At 38.2% G+C, this 15,626-nt stretch overlaps 1 non-coding gene across 1 annotated transcript; it reads right to left on the reverse strand.

Moving 5' to 3' along the window:
* Window positions 1–8,997: 8,997 nt before the first annotated feature.
* LOC143647558 (U6 spliceosomal RNA) lies at window positions 8,998–9,100 on the reverse strand. Its single transcript, XR_013158170.1, has one exon. It is a non-coding gene; the product is annotated as a U6 spliceosomal RNA (small nuclear RNA).
* Between the last annotated feature and the right edge of the window lie 6,526 nt (window positions 9,101–15,626).

Genomic DNA, 15,626 nt, shown 5'->3' on the forward strand with positions numbered 1-15,626 from the left:
CCACTTCATGTATGTTTTCTAGAGGTAGCTCTCAGATTAGGCAGATCTTCCTTCTAGACTGAAAACTCCATCGTGCTGTTGTACATCAAATAGTTTCTTAATATCCTTTAAAGACTTGCCACCATGCCTGGTGTCCTCACCACTCAAAGCCAATAGCATGAGGTCTCTGTCTTCCAGGAGACCCTTGGCTCCATGAGGAATGGAAAGAAATATGTCTGCTTGGCTTACTACTGCACTGGGAGAAGATAGCACATGTAAGCACTCAATAGCTTTTGGTGAATGAATGACTGACTGAATGGGTGAGTGAGTTAATGAAAGTATGTATGATTTTATCTGCAGCACCAGAGTTAACCAGAGGGCATACCATGCCAATTAAAGCCCTCCTCCTGGGACTTTCTCACTTGCCATCTTGAAAGCAGCTCAAGGAGTTGGCTTCCAACTCTTAAATGAAAATGGCTTCCCAGGACTAATTCAGAAAGGACATGAATAAACACTCTAATGCTTGAAAAATAACACCTGCAGTTCGTTTTTCATTTTGTCTTGTGACAAATTAATGCAGGCTCATTGGAGAAAATTAGAAAAGGCTTAAAATAGCACAGAAATTAATTCTAATCTAACCCAGTGATAAATGATGATTAAGGTTTAACATTTTTCCTCCCTTCTTTTTCAGTCTCTTTTCTCTGTCTATACTTAACAATTGTGTCATTCTGCTGAGGTGTTCTTGTGTTATTTGTCTGCCCACCATTCCATTTTTCCAAGGTGCTTGTAACTTTGTCAAAATTTCAGATTAATCGACACTCGAGAATAAACTTGGAATATGTCATTGGTAACAGAGTTCAACAGGAGTTAGAAACAGGGTAAGATAATGGGTAATCGGAGCTGATGGAATACAGACGGTGCAATAGGACTAGATACAAAAACTCAAAAATGGACAGTACAATAATACCTAATTGTAAAGTAATCATGTTAAAATACTGAACGAAGCTGCATCCGAGCTATAGGTTTTTGTTTTGTTTTGTTTTGTTTGTTTTGTTCTTATTATTATTACTTTTATTTTTTTTCTCTATATTAACATTCTATATCTTTTTCTGTTATAATGCTAGTTCTTCTAAACCGATGCAAATGTACTAAGAAACAATGATCATGCATCTATGTGATGATGTTAAGAATTACTGATTGCATATGTAGAATGGTATGACGTCTAAAAAAAAAAAAAATGGTCAGCACAATACTGCCTAATTGTAATGTAATTATCTTGGAACGCTGAATGAAGCTGCATCTGATCTATAGGTTTTTTTTTGTTTGTTTTTTTTCTCTTATATATTTTTGTACTTTTTATTTTTATTTGTGTTTTCTCTCTGTGTTATCACTTTATTTCTTTTTCTGTTGTAGTGCTATTTCTTTCTCTAAATCGATGCATATGTACTGAGAAATGATGACCATACACCTATGTGATGATATTAAGAATTACTGATTGCATATGTAGAATGGATTGATTTCTATTGTTGTGTTAGTTAATTTTTTAATTAATAAAAAAAAAATTTCAGATTAATACTGACACACTGGTGCACTGATTAAATTTTGGTTGGGTTCCCAAAGAACTATGGTGTGGATGCACCCTAAGAAATTTCCCCAAATTGCCCCTATCTTGTGGGGGCCAGCTGGGCTAGTCTAAAATAGCAAGTGGGTCCTACACCTGAGGTCAGACAGTGTGCTTGGCCATCAAAATATTACATTTCTCATCTGGTATATTTATGGTTACAGAAATAAATAATATCTTTTCCCTTCAAAAGCATCTGCATACTGGAGAATCTATATTCTGAGAGGCCACCTGCCTGGCATGATCCTGAGATGGCCTATAGTTGATAAGTAGTTAAGACTGTAAATCCATAGGAAGGTCATGGCCAGAAAAGCCCTGAATGGATCCTCACCAATAGTGGGGAAAACCCTAGACTTAGGGTTAGGGTTAGTCTGTCAAACCTCTTCATGTCGTTTTTGGGAGTTTTCATGGATCCACTATTAGATAGTCTTGATGTAAAAACCATGCCCTATTTTTTGCCACAACTATGGGCTGCATTCCAGAAAGAGCCATTACAATATTATGTTGGCAGTCCCATTGGATGCATTTTTGAATATTTTGGAAAATAGCCCCAGCCATGTAATTTCAGTTACAGGAAAGGATCTTCATTAAAATATGATGTAATCTCTAGTATAAACAGTCCTGACGAATTTGGCTTCATATTTTTTCTTTTATCCTTGGCATTCTTTTCTTTAAAAAAGACACAATGCTTTCTTCTTCTTGTGTTCTTTTCTTCTTTAACTTTCTTTTTAGGAAAAAATACATTTAATAGTTAAGAATAATGACAATAAGAGAAAAATTAGCAAGAGTAATAGAACAAGGGGGGAGACCTAAATTACAGCTTTTTTGAGTAATTACAAAGAAATTTATATGATACGTAATATGTAAGCCAAATTTAAACAGTTTGTGGCAGGAGGAAAATCCTCCTATGCTCAGTTATTGAACTTAAGGAAGGAGAAGTGCTCAGAGGTCACAGAGAGTTTGGTCTTTGCAGATGATCAACTGGTCAGCTCAGAACAGAGAAGTAAAATTGGTTTTCCCTTCCTGTTTTAGGTATCCCAACACCTTAAGGAATTGCTCATTTATGGCATTGCAAAGAAGAGGAAATTAATAGGAGTTAAAATAAGAAGCAATATGACAAAGAAGCACCTACATGTTTTGATAGGAGCTGCCTCCTATTCAGGGAATTGAAGATGAATTGCATTACATTTTGGGGTAGTGGAAATCAAGAACCCTCTTGGTTACATCATATCTGTGGTAGATTAAATTATGTACCCCCAAAATACATATTTTAAATCTAAATCTAATGCCTGTGCATGTGAACCCATTTGCAAATCAAATCCTTTGGCGATGTTTTTGTCACTTAAGGTGTGGACTCATCTGTTAATAGGATTTCCAAGATCTTAATTAGGCATGGCCAATTGAACCAAGGTGGGCCTTCATCCATACTATAGGAAGCTTTATAAAGAGAAGAAGCCAGAAGCCGGAAGTTAGAAGCAAGCCACAGGACAGAACCAGAAGCCAGAAGAGCAGACACAAATTGAGAGATAGAGAGAGATCTCCATGTGAGAGAGGCAGAGACACAAGCCAAGGAACCCAAAGGATTACAACCAACCAGCACTGAATGCCGCATGCTTTAGGGAGAAAACCTGGCCTTGCCAATGCCTTGATTTGGGACATCTGGCCTCTGAAAATGTGAGCCAATAATTCCTGCTGTTTAAGCCAACCAGTGGGTGGTATTTGCCATGGCAGCCCTAGCAAACCGAGACAATGTCTGTTTAATTTTGCTAGGCTGCTAATATTTATCACTATTTAAAGAATTAACTGGAAAAGGAGATCACTCTTCTTGAGTTCTGTTGGTTCTCTTACCTTATGATTGATCTTGGGAATTAAGGTCTATCTCTAAGGAATGGTATTTACATGTCCTCCCTCGAACTCCAGGGACAGTTATTTTGTGAATAACGTTATTCGAATTTTTCCATTATGTTGTAAGATTCTAAGAAAACAAAACAGAGTGACAGATAAGTTTGACTAGCTTCATAAATTCCTTTATAAATTTCGTCTCAATTAAATTTTTTGGGTCACCTAATATGCATTAAGTGTCCTGCAAATCCTCTGGAGCAGGGGGCCATGTTTTTTAACAGTGAATCATAAACTATTCTGAGAGTCAAGGAGCCTACTGTGTTTGCATTGTGATGGGAACAACCTTCTGATGTTATTAGTTTCCCTGAAATTAAACTTTTTCCAGAACCAAGCAGGAAGAGGTAGTTGTGCAGGGGTCGGTGACTGGGGAAGAGTGGGTGGTTCCTGAGGAAGCATTTACATCTTTTCATCCTAAGAGTCTCCCAAGAATAGTGAACCAACCAGCTTCTCCTTCTTCCACAAACACATCTTGAGCATTTCTTCTGTGCCTGGCATGAGGGGGTCAGCCTTAAGCAATATGGACACACACTTGCTCTTACTGATGAAGCTTTTTTCTTGGGGTGGGTAGAAAATAAAGAAGTACGTATTTTTAGTAATTAAAATACATACAAAGTACAAAGAAGTACTTTGAAGAACTTCTAACAGAGTAACTGGATGGCAGAGTAGGAAAGGGCTATTTTGTTTAGGGAGATGAGGAAGGGTTTCGGGAAGTAGATGGAAGTAGATGGTAGATGGAAGTAGATGGCATGAGTTAAGTTCTGGATTCTGAGAAAAACTAGCTGGGAGAATAGCTGGGAGAAATTCAACTGAGGAAAAGGGAACAACAAACTGAAAGATACTGAGACTGGAAAAAATATTAAAGATCAGGACATTTTTGTTTGGGTGGAGTATAGTGCCTTCCTTAGACCAAATTTAGATATAAAGAGGGTGTTTTGGTTTGCTTAAGTTGCAGAATGCAATATATCAGAAATGGACTGGCTTTTAACAATAGGGACTTATTAGCTTGCAAGTGTACAGTTTTGAGGCTGTGAAATGTCCAAATCAAGGTAGCAACGAGATGATACCTTCTCCCCAAAGACTAGCTACCAAAATCCTCAGCTCTTCTGTCACGTGGCCAGACATTGGCCAGTTCTGCTGTTCTCTCCCTTCTTTTCTGGGTTTCCTTGCTTCCAGTTTCTGGCCTAAGTGGCTTCCTCTGGGTGATTTCTCTCTGTTTTCTGTGTGCTCCACTTAATTCCATGTCTTATAAAGGACTCCAGTAAGAGAATTAAGGCCCACCTGGAGCACACTTCAACTGAAATAAACTAACCAAGAGTCCCACCCACAATAGATCTATACCCACCAGGAGGGATTAGCTTTAAGAACGTGTTCTTTTTAGAGTACATGTAACTTCAAACCATCACAAAGGGCTTCATTAAAAATTCTCAGAAGGTCTATTCATTGTGCAAAACAAAGTGAGGGGAATGTTTCTAAGAATCCATACACTTCCAGATTGATGCAACAAACATTGAAGTATTGATTAAAGTAAAATTGGTCAGGTGTGCATTTGGTAAGATTTGGCTAATAAGACTTGGAATGCTGCAAATAATTTTTGTAGATGTAGTCACTTTTAATGAATAGGCTTGAATCACTGCTTCCTCTGTTATCATGACTTTGTCATTTACATTTCAAGGGGTTCATTTATTATCACATGCATCATTGTAACAGACATACAACCTGCAAAGCGTTCAAACCAATAATCCTGAAGTCTGTGGTTGGGTTAATTGACTGTAATAAGAACAATGCAAATGATAGACTTATTCAGATAAAATAAGATGAAAATAAGAATGAGAGTCCGTGGTTGCTTTATGTATCTGTGGATATGGATGATGCATTTGCATTAGGTATTCTGAGCGAGGTAGAAGAGGCCACCAGCTTGACTCTATCTCACAACTGCTAAGCTCTGGCAGAAAGCAGCCAGCCTACATTTCCCACTCCACCCTCTCAAGAGCTGGGCAGGATTGATAAGTAGGTGTTCTGCTGATTGTCATTGGAAGCCCTTGGATATGACAGCCCAGAGAAGGCAGCCTTGGAAACACTGCTCCTTGGCCATCATGGAAAATCCAGTGTGTGGATGCAATTACTTATATTAGGACCAAGTGATTTCCCCTCCATTACCTTCAGCAGCCAACTTTTCTTTTGGCTGCACAGTTGTCTTTGAGAGGCGCATCCAGAAGAAGCCCACTTATTCACCTTCCTCCAGCTGCCACACATCACTGCTGGCTACAGGGATGCCTGTGGGCAGGAGAGGGTGTTGACAGGGCAACAAAAACCTGATTTCCAAGCCTTAGGAAAATAATGGATGGCAACCAGATGCTATGCCAGCAATTTCTTCACCATCCACAGAACGTACAATAACTCAACAGCTCTAGGGACTCCAAATATGATTAAAAAACAACTACGCTCGTCACCTTCTAAATTTTTGCTCCTACTGTTACTGTGGTTGCACTTTTTAAATTCTTTTTTGTATGTAGTCCACATGCATCTCATTGCAAAATAAGCAGTTTGTTTAAATCATTGGGCTCAGAGCACTGTGCTAAGGGTAAGGGGACAATGAAGCCCCTTGCCTGCCTCTGTGGGACTATGGAGTGAAGAAGGAGGGCAGCACAGACTCCGTAAACTCAAATACACTATGCCAATGGCTTTGCTAGAATGTGAGCAAAGAACTTCAGAGACACTGAAGATGCAGGCAGGGCTGCATGGTGAATTCTGACACTGAAATTCTCAAAGAAAAATGGGATCTCCACTTATTTGGTTCTCAAGCTTACAATGGGCCTGAGGACCATGAATTTGGACATGAGAATAAAAATGCAGCTTAAAACTCTAATGCTGCAGTCATTACCATATGCACCTCCTACCCGCTGCTGTAGCTCTTATGGTTTTGTTTAAAATACCATTGTTGGTATTCTTTGCTCTTGTAAACTCAAGGTTAGATGGTGGTGAACAGTTAAGAATGGGAAATCTGCTGGGCCACAGGCCCTTCATACTCATAATGGTTTAGTGCTCAGCCAGCTCATAATCTCAACTTGTTCCAAACGTTCATCCCCTTCTGCCCACTGTCAGCTTTCCATTCAGTTGCCCAGGGATATATGTTTTGGATTCATGTTTAAATATAGAGAATTGCACAGCTAAAATAAATTAAAATACATTTATAAGGATTTCCGCTGTGGTGACTGCTTACATGATGCATCAAGATCTGCAACACATGTCTATAATTCTCAATTCCACTCTCAAGATTAGCCAAGTAAGGAAAGTGTCAAGATGCTTCCTATGGTAATCTTATGGTTTTTCCTTTAGTGGATGAGCCAAGTTCTCGGGTGCTCTAATTTAGTTCTCTGGGTGATGCTGTAGCCAGGGTTTTGATTGCCTGCACTCTTCATGAAGTATGATCGAATTCTTTCCCGAGATGCTGTGTCACTGAGAACACAGCTGTTCTGAGTCTTTGGGTGTAGTATTTCTTCAAGGGGAAGGGCTATAATTAATCACAGCTCAAACAGTGATTGGTGCCGATTTTCTCTCCCCATTACTGCCCCATCCCACCCCTTGCACCCTTGAAACGACAGTGCCCATTTGCTCACATGACAAGCTGCACCTCATGCATTGTCCATAGTAGGCAGCCAATGACAGTCCACCCTCAATTAATGCTCAATTAACATTCTCTGAAATCACAGCAGCATTATCTCACCAACATGAATGCTGGCTACAGCTGATGCTTACTTCCCCGAAGATATCTTATAACCAAATGGAAATTAGCAGTGAGGAATACAGTTGGAAGCTTCAGGTTCCTTTAGTCTTAAAATGTGAGATTCTTTACTTTTGAGGGATGTGACTTCAGTGACCTTAGGAACACACTTACATACCCCCACTGATCAGCAGCTGGTATGCACGCTATCGCCTTTCAGCTACCTCTTGGTTCAGTTCTTTTAATTTTTCAACTGTATTTTTAGAACAACATCAATTTTTAAAATTCTGAGTTCTCATTTTCATAAAAGCTAACTAACTCTGAGACAGTGAACTTGTGAATTGCTGTGCACCTCTCTCCTGTGTCAGTCTTATAAATATTTCCTTTCCAGGACCTGATTGTGTTTTAACCAACATTGCTTACCATTCAAGTTTCAGTGGTTGGCACAGACATCCTGTATCCAATGTTACAGGGTCCTCCTTCATTTCCATTTCAAAGGCCTTTAATGGCATGTTCAAAGGATGCCTTCCAGGCAAGCCCAACAAGCAGGCAGGCCCTGCTTAATGACCACTTAATAATGACCCTCAAGCCACCTGGGCTGTGACAGCTGCCTTAGAGACATAAAATACTTAGAGACATAAAAAGGTTGAGGCAAGGAGAAAATAACATCACTAGTGTAGATAATTTTATTACATGGCAGCGCTATCTAATAGACATGGTTCAAATAGATCTGAAATTCAGATGGATTATTCAGGTTAGTGTTCGCTTTGTTTTGTTTTCCTGAGACACTGTAGCTATAGTAAGTGCTGGATCATTTTCTATCAAGTAAACACACACACACACAAATCATCAACTCATTAATCCATTGATAGAGTATATCCCAGGCATTCTTTTAGGCTCTGGGAATGTAGCAGTAAATGCACAGACACAGCCCTCACAGACAGGGTGCAAGGAGGGGTGAAAAGTGCGAAACAAATAAACATAGACTGCAGTAGGGAAAAGAAAATGGGTTACGATACAGCATGATGGGGGAGCTGTCTTTTCAATTGCTGGGTCAGGATATTACTCTCTGAGGGAACCAGTCATGTAAATGCAGATGTAGAAAAAGCATTCCAAGTACCGCAGATGTCTAAAGGTCAGGTTTAAAGATCAGAGCAAATTTGACTTGTTAAATTAATGGAAGAAAGCCTTCTGGAAAAGTAGGTGAAAAGGTATATTACTGGTACAGGTGGTGAGATTGGATTGGTGGGAGCAAACTGGAATATTCAGAATCTAATGAAATATTGTTGGAACATCTGAAAAAATGGTAGATATGCACAGTAAGAACTAGAAAAATATAGAGAATTCAATCAGGCAGTAAAGGGAATCTTGAAGGAAGTTATCTATAGTTCAGGGTGATGGTCGTGGTGGTGAATTCCAAATACCCTACCAACTTAGTGATAAAATTGAAAAAGGTTATAGAAAAATTTCATCAGGAAGTAAGTTGAATCCAAGAGAAATTGCAACCCATCAAATTCAAAACCTTGTCAAAAACAAGAGTCACTGTTCTGATGTGAGTCACTTTTTCTAGTTTGTAAACTAGAAAAAGAAGAAAGTTGGAGAACTTACACTTCCTGACTTTAAAGCATATTACAAAGTTACAGTGGTCAAAACAGCATGGTGCTGGCATAAGGATAGATAAATTAACCCATGGAATCCAGTTGGGAATTCAGAAATAGATCCTTACACTTATGGCCAATTGATTTTTTTTCTTTCTCTTTCCTTTTTTTTTTAATAAAATATGGAACACTTCACAAATTTGCATGCCATCCTTGCACAGGGGCCATGCTAATCTTCTCTGTATCATTCCAATTCTAGTATATGTGCTGCCAAAGCACACACCCAATTGATTTTTGATAAGGTAGTTAAGGCAACTCTACTGGAAAAGAATGGTCTCTTTGACAAAAGGTATCAGAGAACTGGATATCTATATGAAAAAGAATGACAGAAGACCCCATTCTCATACCATATACGAAAATTAACTCAAAATGGATCAAATGCCTAAACATAAGAGCCAGGACTATAAAACTCTTAGAAGAGAATATAGGAAAGCATCTTGAAGATCTTATGGTAAGCAATGGATTCTTAGACATTACAACTAAAGCACAAGCAATGAAAGAACCATAGATAATGAGACTTCTTCAAAATTAAATGTATTTTTTGCATCAAAAAGAACTTTATCATGAAAGAGAAAAGTCAGTCCACTGAATGTGAGAAAATATTTGGAAACCACATTTGCAATAAGAGTTTAATACCCAGAATATAAAAGATAATGCTACAACTCAACAATAAAAGGCAAACAACCAAATTAAAAAATGGGCAAAAGATATGAGTAGACATTTCTCCGAAGAGGAAACACAAATGGCTAAAAAGCATATAAATAGATTATCAACATTGTAGCTATTAGGAAAATGCAAATCAAAACCTCCATGAGATATCATTTCATACCCACTAGAATACCTCCAGGAGCCAGGACAGCTAATAAAAAATGGTGGAGCTGAAGAGCAGGGCTGTAGCAGAAGGAAATCCCACAACCTGTCTACCATGAAACTATTAAAAACCCCAGAAAACTACAAGTTTTGGAGAGGTTGTGGAGAAATAGGGATATTCATTCATTGCTGGTAGGAATGTAAAATGGTGCAGGCACTGTGGAAGACAGTTTGGTCACTCCTCAGAAATCTAGATACGGAATTGCCATATGATCAGGCAATCCACCACTATGTATCCACCTAGAACTGAAAACAAGAACTTGAAGAGATATTTGCATACTGATGGGCATTGCAACATTATTTACAATTGCCGAAAGGTGGAAGCAACCCAAGTGTCCATCAATCGATGAGTGGATAAACAAAATGTGGCATATACATGATGGAATATTATGCAATCATTCAAAGGAATGAAGTCCTGATGCATGTGGCAACATGGATGAACCTGGAGGACATTATGTTATGTGAAATAAGCCAAACACAAAAAGACAAATATTATATGATCTCACTGATATGGACTCATTATACTAAGCAAATTCATACATTTAGAATCTAGAATATAGGTTACCAGGGGATAGATTGGAATTAGAGAATGGGGAGTTAATGCTTAAATTGTATAGAATTTTTATTTAAATTAATGGTGAAGGTTTGGAAATGGACGGTGTTAATGGTAGCACATTATTGTTAAGCGTAATCAACAACAATGAACTTTAGAGGTGAATGTGGTTAAGGGGGGAAGTTTTCAGATGTGTATATCACTGGAATAAAAATTAGAAGATGAAACAGAACTGTACAGCACAGTGACTATTGTAGATGTTGGACTATTGTCAATGATAGAAGTTTAAGAATGTTCTTTTATGAAATATAGCAAATGTCCAATATTAATACAAGGTGTTACTAACAAGGTGGTATGTGGGAAAAATACACCTAATATAAATTATGAATGATAGATAATAGTATAATTTTAATAATACTTCATCAATTGTAACAAAGACAACTACTATTTAAAAAATGGTACAATTGGGCGGCTCAGTAGCAGAATTCTCACCTGCCATGCCAGAGAGCCGGGTTCGATTCCTGGTTCCTGCCCATGCAAAAAAAAGAAAAAAAGAAAAAAATAGTACAATTATAGAAAGTGCTGCCATCAATTGTAACAAATGTCCCATACCAATGCAAGATGTTGGTGGTGGGGTGTTGTACGGGAATCCTGTTGTTTTGTAAACCCACAACTTCTCTGATGAAACGATTAAGCTTTTAAAAGATTGTAAACTATGCTCATTGTGTCCATCGTGGTAAAGAACGATGTCCTGGGGTGTCCAAGGCCTCACATATCCTTGACTTCCCAATAAGGGCAATCATACTGGGTCTCAGATCCCATGAAATGGCTTAACTGTTCTCTTGGTGGGAAGTGTCTATCACCTCGGGATGATTTCCAATTAAATGTGAGGAAAATGAAATAAGTCAAACCATATCAGTATTGCATGACAACTTTAGAACTAATTTGTATAAATTGCTTAGAGAATTTAGTAGTTTAGAAAGTCAGACTGATTGGTCATCTGATAATCATGATGTCCAAGACTTCTGTAATACTCAGTGGGTATCAGTCACAATTCCTAGTTCTTTATATTTATCTCCTTCGACTTTCCTGTAATAACACTACAAGGCAGGCACTGATATTATTTCCCCCACAGGTGAGGACAGTGAGTCCTGGAGAGAAAAGGAGCTGTCCAAATAATACAAGTAACAAACTCTGGGTTTTGAGGTGTGGGACTCTGACACTAGAGACCATGCCCCTAGTCACTGTTCTCTACTGCGTCTCCAAACGGTGATCAACATTTAACAGGCACGTCCACTTATATGACATTCCGGAAAAGGAAAACTTATAAGCACAGAGAACAGATCAGCGGTTATTGCAGGTTGGGGATGAAGGGAGGTATTGACCTCAAAAGAGCAGCATGAGGGAAGTTTGAGGGATGACAGAACTTTTCTATGTTCTGATTATGATGGTGGTTACACAATTTAAGGCATTTTCCAAGACCTATAAGACTGTGTACTACAAAGAGTGAATTTTACTAAATGTACATTTAAAAATAAATAACTAAAACCAAAACAAAACATCACTTCCAAGATAATACATGCACATTTAAGTAAGAAGAAACTTTATATATTACAGCTAGGCAGAATCAAATGATTAAGCTGAATAAGATACTTAGCTCACAGTTTTAGGCCAGGACTGTTGCAAAGAACAAGCTTCTGTTAGAAAATACTTGTAAACAAAATATTTTTGCTAGGGATTAGTCTTTGGACAAAAAGAGTGAACTGGGCTCAGCACCAGGGACAGTAACAAGCTGCAAAGGTGTTTTACTTATATTTACCTACCCGTTGGCACAGTGCTGAGAATCTACTGCCTTACAGGAGTAGGAAATACCGTGATGCTGTCTTGAAATTTGAGAGTTTTTTCAATTTTAGTGGAAATATTTTTGTAGATATTTGTCCAACTTGCCCAGTTATTTCTCACCTAACATGCACTGTGATTGGAAATTACTGGGATCCAAGGAGCCATAATACTTGGCCTTCAAAGCATTTCTAGTAAAAAATAGAACAAATATATTTTACACAAACTCTAGGGTGCTCAAGACACTGAGAGAAAAGAAAGGTCTGGTCCCATTATGAGGTCCCACCTTGGTGCCACTTTGCATAATTGACTACCTGAACATCCCATCACATGATAATGCAAAATGTATAGGGTGATGTCCTCATATTCATGCGTTCTGTTCTAAGATGACCTGTATTATTTGCAACAATGATTATATATAATCATATACATTATTCACTCTAATATATAATGCACTCATACAATACATATTGCCAATCATTTGTATTATGTAATAAAATATTTTATAGTAATAATATACTAATTATGTTAATATAATAGTTATATTTTATAATTATATGTCATATTAATATAAAATAGTTATATATGTTATTATTGCATATGTATAATAAATATAAACATAGTTGTATTTTAGAAATGTAAGCTTGCCAAACAGTTGAGTGAAAACATTTTTAAAACAGTTCATTTAATTGCAAACATTCCGATGTTTACTTTTGTTCTTTGGAGCTAAAATTTCCCGTACAAACTTTTCATGTAATTATTTGAAAATGATATGAGGTGATTCAAATGAAAAAGTTTAGAGTGTTTGCTAACAGTTGGAAAAAATTAGAACAATAGCAGTATGCTTGCTAAGTGACTGCACCAGTTTCGTCATTTAAAAGATGGATACTTTGCTAAATTATTGGGGAATAGTTTTGTTTTTAATTTAAATGAAGTTATATCGTTTTCTCTTGTTTTTCTCTGTAAACTGACCTTTTTCTTTTAGCTTGTCTTTGAAGAAGCTCCTGCACTCTAAAATTACAGAAAGGAGCAAACAAATTTATTTGATTAGGAGAAAAAATAAAAGAAAGAGCAACAAAGTAAATGAATTACCTTGCTCAGTTCGCTAGAAGGTCACTGTGTCCCACTTTGATTTTGCCTTAATGTTTCATTCGTCTGAATGCCAAGTAAAATCTGGCTGGACCTCTTCATCAACACAATTCCAGCCAGTGTGGTTGGCCAAACAGGATGGTTAAAATTAAATCTGAGTAGGAGAACAGATCGGTGGTTGCCAGGGGACCGGATGGGGGTGGGCAGTGGGTTCAACCCTGCAGGGGTAGCACGAAGGAGTTCCTTTGAGGTGACAGGACAGTTCAGAATCCTGATTGTGGTGGGGGTTACACTGCACAGAGCTACACGCACACACACGCATACACACACAAACACATACACGCGAGTCCATGTAAGATTTGGTGAACACTGATGGAGTCCTGTGGTCTGGTTAACAGCAACTTTATACCAAGGTTAATTCCGTGGTTTTATGGAAGATGTCACCATGGGGAAAACTGCGTGAAGTGTTCAGGAGCTGTAGGCCCTATATTTGCAGGTTTGTGTCAGTGTACAGTTATTTTAAACTAAAAAGCTTAAAAAATAAATATCCACTGTAAATTAAAAAGCTTAAAAAACAAATATTCGCAGAAGGTAACAGTAGTGAGTTCTATGAAATTGTGCTTTTGAACAGAGAGTACCAGCTTTCCATTCAATGAAAACATTAAATGAGACCATGGAAATTGATGTCTGGTAAATATAACTATGAATAGGCAAGGTGTATTTAAATGAATGCTGCAAATCATTTGTTTGCCTCCTTAATTGTCCAGATCTTATTTAGTTATTTTAGCTTTTCATTTCTCAGGTTATTAGTAGCTAAAAAGGTATTTACTTATGACCCAGTAACTAAAGATTCTATTGTAAAACAGACATATCAATTTCAATAGCTTATATAGATTATTTGAGGATTTGGATGTTTCAAATAAGTTTTTAAGGGAGTAAAAGATTTTGTAGCAACAGTGTAAAATATTCAAAGTATAGTATGATAGAATCTCAACACATGGTTCTCTTTTAATGCAAGCAGATCTTCCCAGGTTGAAATTCCTTGTTTGTCATCATTTGCAGTCACTTGAAACCTTCCCTGCTGGGACACTCCCTCAGGATAAAGACAACTGTATCTTCCCTTTTCCTCCCTGTCTTGGCATAGTAGTACTGATTGCCCATATAAATCCTCTAACACAAGCAGCCCTAACCAAGTCTGTATGGTTGAGACAGTGAAGAGACTTCCTGATTGCTGAGAGATGTAGCAGGGCCAGAAATTATCCACTCAAATTTAGAGCAGGTACAAAAAGTCATTTCCACTAAGAGGGGGTCTTATAAATAGAACAGCCAAAGCGACCAGGCACCCTAGCGCAAAGAACGGGCAGGGGCTCCCTGCTACACAGGGAAGGCTACTTCTGGGTCTGAGCCTACATTTCCCACCTGAATCTTCTTTCTGAAGCTTATTTCCTGCTGGCAAGTGAATGCAGTCTGACTTACATTTTAAAACGTGTGCTTAAAATAACTCCGTCAGATTTCCTAGTGATTAGAAGAGAAGCCGAGGCAACCCCCTTTTCCTCCCCCCTGAAGTCCTGTGAAGCTAGGATGAAACCACCTGCAGGGTTATGTGCGGAGGCAGCTCCAGCAGAGGAAACTACCTGTCAGTGGGAGGAGAGGATTAAAAGGTTGCATTTCCCTGCAAGGATTCCAGTTTCTGCTGTAAACTTAGACTGGGATTCCCAGACCTCACGTCGCGGTACGCTGCTCTCTCTGAAAGGACGGACAAGCAGACTTCTCCTCAGAGCATGGACAGCGTTTAGAGATCAAAGCTCTCTTATTACCTCTGGGGATTTGGTCTGAGTGGGTAAGGCCCTGTCTTGGGCTTGAATGCAAGAGGAACTTCTAGGTATATGTCCAAAGGAAAAGAAAGCAAGGACTCAAACAGATATATGCACATGAATGTTACCAGTAGCATTATTAGCCATTGGCAAAAACTGGAGGCAACCCTAGTGCCCAGTAACAGGGAAATGGATACGTAAAATGGGGTCTATACGTGCAATGGACCATTATTCGACAATAAAAAGAAATGAAGTTCTGATGCATTCTAAAACACGGATGAACCCTGAAGACACCATGTTGAGTGAAATAAGCCAGAAACAGAAGGAAATCCAGTACATAAGCTCACTTATATGAAATACCTAGAATATACAAGCTCATAGAGATAGAAGGTAGATTACAGTGTACCAGGGCTGGGAGGGGAATGGGCAGTTATTGCTTATTGGGGACACGATTTCTGTTTGAGGTGATGAAAAGTTTTGTTAATGGAAGCTGGTGATGGTAGTACAACCTTGTGGGTTTTTCTCTTGATAACAACAAAATATTCCTGCAAAGAAATGCTGTAGGTAAGAATGAAAATAT

This window comes from Tamandua tetradactyla, chromosome 9, assembly GCF_023851605.1.
Source record: "Tamandua tetradactyla isolate mTamTet1 chromosome 9, mTamTet1.pri, whole genome shotgun sequence".
Lineage (NCBI taxonomy): Eukaryota > Metazoa > Chordata > Mammalia > Pilosa > Myrmecophagidae > Tamandua > Tamandua tetradactyla.